This window comes from Bubalus kerabau, chromosome 8 (genome assembly GCF_029407905.1).
Source record: "Bubalus kerabau isolate K-KA32 ecotype Philippines breed swamp buffalo chromosome 8, PCC_UOA_SB_1v2, whole genome shotgun sequence".
NCBI lineage: Eukaryota > Metazoa > Chordata > Mammalia > Artiodactyla > Bovidae > Bubalus > Bubalus kerabau.
The window spans coordinates 79,847,151-79,856,072 of record NC_073631.1 but is presented as its reverse complement, the minus strand read 5'-3'; the positions used below and the strand labels follow the sequence as shown (position 1 = coordinate 79,856,072).

Here is an 8,922-nt window from a genome sequence, read left to right as displayed (position 1 = left end):
CATTCAGGAGATGTCAGAGGGGCCTGGGTACCGATGTATAGCGAAGATCCTTGTTCTGGAAGTAGACAATATGGCATCCAAACCTGGGGTCAGAGGTCAGTCAGACGTGCACATGGCAGCTGGGCCAAGAACCAGAAACTCCTGACTCCTGGAAGGGGAACAAGTGAGGATTTAAACTTCTTCAGAAAACTGTGGTGCAAAGGCCTGAGTTCAAATTCTGCTGCACCTTCACCAGGGGCATCAATGCAGGCAAGCCACCACCTCAGTTCCCACTTCTTCATCTGTTAATACAAGCTGGAAACAGCATGGAGGCCTGCTGTAAAAATAAAGTGATGTAAGGATATATCCTGGGATTATTAAATTAAGTGGATGGTTTTGAACCTCTTGGCAGGGAGACCTACAGCAAATGAATAGAAATGATTTGCTAGGACAGACCCGGCATACTCACCACTGCAGATTCCCTGGAATAATCTATCATCCACGGAAGGGATCGCCTTTCAAGTCTCTTCTAGCTCTCACATCCTGGGATGTCTGCTGCTGAAGCTGGAGCAGGAACACAGTGCAGAGTCTGCTGGGTTGGGGGAGGTGCCTGTCAGCAACTGTGAAGGACCTGATATACCCACAACCAAAGGCAGGTGACAAAGTATGCCTGTCAGTTACATGGATGCTGGTAGGAGTTGCTTATTAACCACAGCAACATGCAGAGCATCAGTGTTCTCCAACTGGCCCCATTTCCCACAGGTGACACAAGGGGAGCCAGAAGGCACCTGCACATGCAGTGGGCTGCATCACAGAAAAGGCTCTCTGAGCACAGGAAAGCCAGGCACATCTGTTCTCTGCCCTAGAGGCACTATGTCAAACGTCCTAAGGCTGTCTGTTACTTGAATATCTTTGAAAATAAAGTCAAAAGGCAGCTAGCATCTCACTCCGAGGATTGCAGAAACATGAGACTCACCGAGAAGTGCCTCTGACAGCAACTTCAGGAGACGGGCGTGTTCAACGCTTGCACTGTAAGAGACGGATCCAAATTTGCTAGAAGCTTTGACCTTCAGGGGAGAAGGTGTGGTGTAATCCCACTGTCCAGGAGCACAGGAGCTGTGCTGCTCCTGCTACGACCACGCTGGCCACTCTTTCCGTCCTGGCATTTCTGTGCCTGGACCCAACAGCCCTCACACCAATGGCATTTCTCTCCAATCCAAACTTCCTACCCATTTCTGGATTTCATTCTCCCCTCCCTGTCTGGCATTCTGGAAAAGAGCAGACTGTAGGATTGGAGAGGTTTGACTTGCCATTTTCTGGTTAGGAAAGCTGGGCACACAATTCTGACCATGACTCCTTCAACTGCATTGGACCTAAGGCTATCTTATGGTGGTCCTCAAAGATTTAAATAGGGAAGTTGGGCGCAAAACCGAGTTCAACCAACATTTGTGCCCTCCTAGCCCATGAGGTCTTCCTTTACAATAAATGCATACTGACCTCACCCTCTTAAGTTCCACGAGTACCCAGACTGTTGCAGAACTTAGCCTTTGGGTCTGTCTTGTTTACCAGCTAATAGTAACACCCTGTATGTCAGTCCCTCAGGGCAGGGCCTATCCCCATTCTTTCTTTCCACTCTACATTCCCTGCTACTGGTCTAACTCCACCTTTACCACTCCCTCTGAGCTTCATTTTCTTCTGTGAGAATTTTGTTTGAAAGATATAATAAAATTTTCAAAGAGCCTGCAACACAGCTAACACCTAAAGTCCAAAACAATTTCTGCAAAGATAATCAATGTTCTCTAATCTGCATGGTCCAGTATAGTAGTCTCTTGCCAAATGTGGCTACTGAGCACCTAAAATGTAGGTAGTGTGAAGGAAAAACTGAGTTTTAAATGTAACCATATGTGTTGAGTGGTCACCACATCAAACAGTACAGGTCTGTGCGCTGCCCAGAATGCTAGAAAGGGAAGGGAACAGGCAACTGTCTGAAATTTCTATAACCTTGCTCTGGATGGAGCAGGGCAAGGCCTCAAACCGTTTCAAAATTTTCTTGCAAGCACTGTAGGAATGCACAGGGTCACTGCAGACCCAAGCACGCTGGAGGCTTGCGGCCCACATTCCTTCAAGTCCCTAAAGTTCTGGGCAGACAGCAGTACTTTCACTGAGCACCAGCCTGCACCAGAACCTGCAAGAGATCATGAGGTTCAATTAGGCCTACTTGGGTTTCCATGGACACAAATAAGACAGACAGCAGGGAAGGACAGACGAGGGACAACAATCTCTTCTGGCTCAGAGAGTGAGGGAAACGGCCCTGGGGCAGGCAACCTTATCAAGAAGCTGACAGAACAGGGTTAACTTTAACTTCATTTCTTACGAGATGAAATCCTCACCATCACATCATTATACAAAATATCTCTGTCTTCCATATTCTCGGGTGTTTTTTTTTTTTTTTTTTTACTACTCAGAGAATACTTAGGAACTGTAGACCAAAAACGGGGACCCACTTCTGGGAGCGGGGAGCTGGGCCGGAGTAGCGTCACTTACCAGCGCATCTTACAGGAGCTCTGCTGCGGAGGAGCCGAGGGTCGTCCACCTGGAGGGGGCACACGGTCAGCTAGAGGCAGGTCTCGTATCGCCTCCCTAGTTCTCGCCCCTTGGGAGGCCATACCCAAGACCCTATTCCTGCCGGCGCCGCCCGCCAAGCCCGCACGTATACTCCAAACAGGACTCGGAGAAGATCGGTTAGAGTCCCCCTGCAACCGCGGGATCGAACCGCCAGGGCCGAGCATCCGGAATGCGCACCGGACCGACGGGGCCAAGAGCGGGACAACTTGGGGATAGCGCGCCAGCTCCCACTGGGTCCAGCGCCCGGCACGTCACACCCTAGCAGGACCTCCAGCCTCCACGATCCTCACCTGTACTCAGCAGGTCGCAGGCACTAGCTGGCACCCTCGATGGCAGTGGATGGTAACAACGTCTAGGAGTACCCTCACCACCGCGATCACACATGCCTGCAGCTGCGCACATTCTCCTTGCGTCATCACGCCGCCCGCCGGCAGCGGTACGTGCATCACGTGACCCGCGATCCCGCGCGGCGCCAGGAGATGACGTCACGAGAGTGCCGGGGCGAGGCGGGGTACGCTTTAGCTGCTCATTTCAGCTGTCCTGAAAAGTGGATGAGAGGCGCGCCGCGTTACTGCTATCTCGGGGCGGGGACTGAGGGACTGGGGAAGCGGGCTTAGCAAAGGAACCGAAGTACCGGAGCCGGCGGGGAGAGGGGCGCGGGCAGGCTGGTGCAGGCCGAAGGCCGCGCACAACTCAAGATTATGTTTCAAAGAGCCTGGGAACCCTCTTTCTGAAATATTGTCAAGGGACTGAAACTCTGATCTCCTTGTGTCTTGGAAGGTTAAGAGCCCACTTGTCGCCTGACTTCAAATTGCATAACCTGCCTAGGGTAACGGGTTATGTGCTTTGAGCTATATAAGAAGAGTAGGATTTCTGTGTTTGCATTTTTTTCATTGTGATGCGCATCACATTCTGGTTTAATGCTTATCCGATAATAAAATTGTTTTCTTTCTCTTCTAACTTTGTGGAGAGGAGGTTCTCTGAGTTGAGAGGAAATTTTGTTTTTTGTGTGTGTATTTTTTTTGGCTGTACTGCGCAGCTTGTGGGATCCTAGTTCTTCTACCAGGGACTGAACCCTGGCCCACAGCAGTGAAAGCACTTGAGTCCTAACCACTGGACTGTCGGAGAATTCAGCAAGTATTTCTGCCACACAGGCTTAGAAAAGCACATTGGAAGTTACTGAGACTAGCAAGGGCATGGCTTGTTGGAGATACCGTAAGTACTAATGGGATTTTAAGAGTCTTCTACATAAGGAGATGGATGAGAACTACATATTCAAGTCTTCAACATCAGGCTAGGAAAGCAAGAACTTGGTTCTGTAAAGAAAATGAAGCAATACTGGAAACTCATTTTATGTATGTGTGCATGCTAAGTAGGTTCAGTCATATCTGGCTTTTTGCGACCCCATGGACTGTAGCCCACCAGGGTCCTCTGTCCATGGGATTCTCCAAGCAAGAGTACTGGAGTGGGTTGCCATGCCCACCTCCAGGGCGTCCTCCCAATGCAGGGTTCAAACCCGTGTCTCTTATAGCCCCTGCATTGGCAGGAGCGGTTGGGGGGAGGTGGGGGTGTATCTTTACCGCTAAAGCCACCTGGGAAGCCCATTTTTATGTCCAGTACTTAGTAAATATATTCAGTTCGACTTGGAGAATTTTGAGCATTACTTTGCTAGCGTGTGAGATGAGTGCAATTGTGCAGTAGTTTGAGCATTCTTTGGCATTGCCATTCTTTGGAATTGGAATGAAAACGGACATTTTCCAGTCCTGTGGCCACTGCTGGGTTTTCCAAATTTGCTGGCATATTGAGTGCAGCACTTTGACAGCATCATCTTTTAGGATTTGAAATAGCTTAACTGGAATTCCATCACCTCCACTAGCTTTGTTCATAGTGATGCTTCCTAAGGCTCACTTGACTTCACATTCCAGGATGTCGGGCTCTAGGTGAGTGATCACACCATCGTGATTATCTGGGTCATGAGATCTTTTTTGTATAGTTCTTCTGTGTATTCTTGCCACTTCTTAGTATCTTCTGCTTCTGTTAAGTCCATAACATTTCTGTTCTTTATTGTGGCCATTTTTGCATGAAATGTTCCCTTGGTATCTAATTTTCTTGAAGAGATCTCTAGTCTTTGTTTTCCTCTATTTCTTTGCATTGATCACTGAGGAAGGCTTTCTTATCTCTCCTTGCTATTCTTTGGAACTCTGCGTTCAAATAGGTATATATTTCTTTTTCTCCTTTGCCTTTAGCTTCTTTTCTCAGCTATTTGTAAGGCATCCTCAGACAACCATTTTGCCTTTTTGCATTACTTTTTCTTGGGGATGGTCTTGATCACTGCCTCCTGTACAATGTTACAAACCTCCGTCCATAGTTCTTCAGGCACTCTGTTTATCAGATCTAATCCCTTGAATCTATTTGTCACATCCACTGTATAATCCTAAGGGATTTGATTTAGGTCATACCTGAATGGTCTAGTGGTTTTCCCCACTTTCTTCAATTTCAGTCTGAATTTGGCAATAAGGAGTTCATGATCTGAGCCACAGTCAGCTCCCGGTCTTGAGCAAATGCTCAAAATTCTCCAAGCCAGGCTTCAACAGTATGTGAACCGTGAACTTCCAGATGTTCAAGCTGGATTTAGAAAAGGTAGAGGAACCAGAGATCAAATTGCCAACATCTGTTGGATCATCAAAAAAGTAAGAGAGTTCCAGAAAGACATCTACGTATGCTTTATTGACGACACCAAAGCCTTTGACTGTGTGGATCACAACAAACTGGAAAATTCTTAAAGAGATGGGAATTACAGACCACCTTACCTGCCTCCTGAGAAATCTATATGCAGGTCAAGAAGCAACAGTTGGAACTGGACATGGAACAACAGACTGGTTCCAAATAGGAAAAGGAGTACATCAAGGCTATATATTGTCACCCTGCTTATTTAACTTCTATGCAGAGTACATCATGTGAAAAACCAGGCTGGATGAAGCACAAGCTAGAATCAAGATTGCCAGGAGAAATATCAATAACCTCAGATATGCAGATGACACCACCCTTATGGCAGAAAGTGAAGAAGAACTAAAGAGTCTCTTGATGAAAGTGAAAGAGGAGAGTGAAAAAGCTGGCTTAAAATTCAACATTCAGAAAACTAAGATCATGGCATCCGGTCCTATCACTTCATGGCAAATAGATGGAGAAACAATGGAAACAGTGACAGACTTATTTTTTGGGGCTCCAGAATCATTGCAGATGGTGACTGCAGCCATGAAATTTAAAGATGCTTGCTGCTTGGACAAAAAGCTATGACCATCCTAGACATTATACTAAAGAGCAGAGACATTATTTTGCCAACAAAGGTCCATCTAGTAAAAGCTATGGTTTTTCCAGTAGTCATGTATGGATGTGAGAGTTGGACTATAAAGAAAGCTGAGTGCCAAAAAATTGATGCTTTTGAACTGTGGCATTGGAGAAGACTCTTGAGAGTCCCTTGGACTGCAAGGAGATCAAACCAGTCCATCCTAAAGGAAAATAGTCCTGAATATTAATTGGAAGGACTGATGCTGAAACTGAAACGCCAATACTTTGGCCACCTGATGCAAAGAACTGACTCATTGGTAAAGACTGTGATGCTGGGAAAGATTGAAGGCGGGAGAAGGGGATGGCAGAGGATGAGATGGTTGGATGAGGTCACCAACTGGATGGACATGAGTTTGAGTAAGCTCTGTGAGTTGGTGATGGACAAGGAAGCCTGGCATGCTGCAGTCCATGAGGTCGCAAAGAGTTGGATATGACTGAGCGACTAAAGTGAACTGATGATGTTCAGTTTATAGTATTCAAATCCCATCATTTTGTTAAATGTCATATGACAGAGTAGGAACAGTCTGCTAACATGGAAAGTGTGAAAAATGTGTAAGTGTTAGTTGCTCAGTCATGTCTGATTCTGTGACCCCATGGACTGTAGCCTGCTGGGCTCCTCTGTCTGTGGAATTCTCCAGGCAAGAATACTGGAGTTTGTAGCCATTCCCTTCTCCAGAGGATATTCCCGACACAGGTAAGATCCAGGTCTCCTGCACTGCAGGCAGATTCTGAGCCACCAGGGAAGCCCCAACATAGAAATTAACCTAGAGAAGTTAAATGGCTTGCTGAAGATCTCACAGAATGTTAGGGCTTGGTACAGGTTGTTTAAGCTCAGAATTTACTGCTCTCTCCATTCTGTCACTCTGCCATGAAATAAAGAGAACCAGGAAAATAAATGGTTATGAAGGGTCAGAGTATGGATGTGACAGGGTGTGTGTGTGTGTGACCAAAAATGGTGGACTTGCCAAGGACTGAAAGAAAATTTTTTTTCTGAAATGATAACCAACAAAAGTCACTAGAAAGGGCAAGATGCTCCAAGTAATAAAAAATGATACCAAAACATTAAAAACCACAAAATCAAAGCTCAACTGCCTTATATGAGGAGGCTGCATGAGGCTGGCACAAAGAGAGACAGACCTGTCAGCAGGATTTAACTACTTCAAATATTGAAAAGAACTTTTTCTAAAACCACATCTCCAGACTTTCCCAGTGGTCCAGTGGTTAAGAATCTGCTTGCCAATTCAGGAGACACAAGTTCAATCCCTGGTCCTGGAAGATTCCAAATGCAGTGGGGCAACTAAACCTGAGCCGCACAGCTACTGAGCACACACACAAGGGCCCATGAGCCACAACTACTGAAGCCCTTGTGCCCTAGAGCCTGTGTTCCACAACAAGAGAAGCCACCACAATGAGAAGCCCAATTGCTGCAACTAGGGGTCGCCAAGAGTCGGACACGACTGAGCGACTTCACTTTCATTTTTTCACTTTCATGCATTGGAGAAGGAAATGGCAACCCACTCCAGTGTTCTTGCCTGGAGAATCCCAGGGGCAGGAGAGCCTGGTGGGCTGCCGTCTATGGGGTCACACAGAGTCGGACACGACTGAAGTGACTTAACAGCAGCAGAGAGTAGGCCACACTCACGGCAACTAGAGAATGTTGGTACACAGCAACTAAGGCCCAACACATCCAAAAACAAATAAAAATAAAACCACATTTCCTAAGAGTAACTTCTTTATTCTTCCAAATCAATTGGGATGAATGCCTGGAAATAAAGCTAGTGATTTGGCTCTGAACGAATAAAAAAAAAAAAAAAAAAAAAAATATATATATATATATATATATATATATAAAGAATATATAGAGAGTAACAACAACCTGGAGACTTCAGTGATGGTCCAGTGGTCGACACTTCCACTGCAGGAGGCCTGGGTTTGATCCCTGCTCAGGGAACTAAATCCCACATGCTGCAACTAAGACCTGGCACGGCCAAACTAACAACCCTGATAAACAATAAGGAATCTGTTTTCCTGAATTTTGTGAACCATTCTAACATATTATTTGCGTTCAAGGAGGGTATCCTGGGAATCTCCAATTTATAGCTGGTTAGTCAGAAGTACAAGTAACAATATGAACTTTTAATTGTCATCTGAAGTGGGATGCAGGTCAGTCTTGTGGAACTGAGCCCTTTACCAGTGAGATCCAATGGTCTCTACAGGTCGCTGTATCTGAATTGATTTAAATATAGGACAGACAGCTGGTGTCAATAAATTGCTTGGTGTGGTAAAAAAGCCCACACATCTGGTGTCAGAAGTGTAAATATGGTAGTGTGAAAAAAGCAAGGGAGAAATACAGGAATTGAGTGAGTTTTTCCTAACACTAGGTTAAGGGAAGTTTTAGTAGGGTTATTTACAACATTATAGCATGATGAGTATGCAAAGGTACATTAGTGGAAGATCTAAAATATCAGGCCTCTTTTCAGTGAATGGTGGGGGAATAACCACTGAATGCATTGCATTATTTGTGTCTGTGAATGTGGGAAGCTTAATTATTGCAGGAGGGAGATTGAAAAGTCATTTCCCACACTTTGGCTTTATGTACCAAAGGGACTGGAATGCCTAATGCCTAATCCCTAATGCCTTCAGGGAGTACTAGAGACCACTCATTTCTTTGGTATCTTTATCAAATAGGGTTCAATCAGGAGATAGAAATAGTGTAGGAAACATTTACTATAAAGAATTATTAAGTATAACAGAAAATTAGGGTAACAAGGGAATGGGTATTAAAGGTGAAGAGAACTCTGAATACAAGAATAGTAGATATAAGGAGCAACTATTATACTGAAGGCTACTGCAGGGAACACAGGCTCTTCTTCCCCCTGGGGCTGAGGTCCAGACTTTTGTCAGAGATAGCATAGCTACAGCTCACGGAATGGCAGAGAGGTGCTGGCAAAGCTTGCTTAAGTCTACCCT

At 45.6% G+C, this 8,922-nt stretch overlaps 1 non-coding gene across 1 annotated transcript; it reads right to left on the bottom strand.

The window, feature by feature from the left end:
- Positions 1–1,958: 1,958 nt before the first annotated feature.
- Positions 1,959–2,090, bottom strand: LOC129659740 (small nucleolar RNA SNORA9). The gene has a single exon (XR_008718215.1). It is a non-coding gene; the product is annotated as a small nucleolar RNA SNORA9 (small nucleolar RNA).
- Between the last annotated feature and the right edge of the window lie 6,832 nt (positions 2,091–8,922).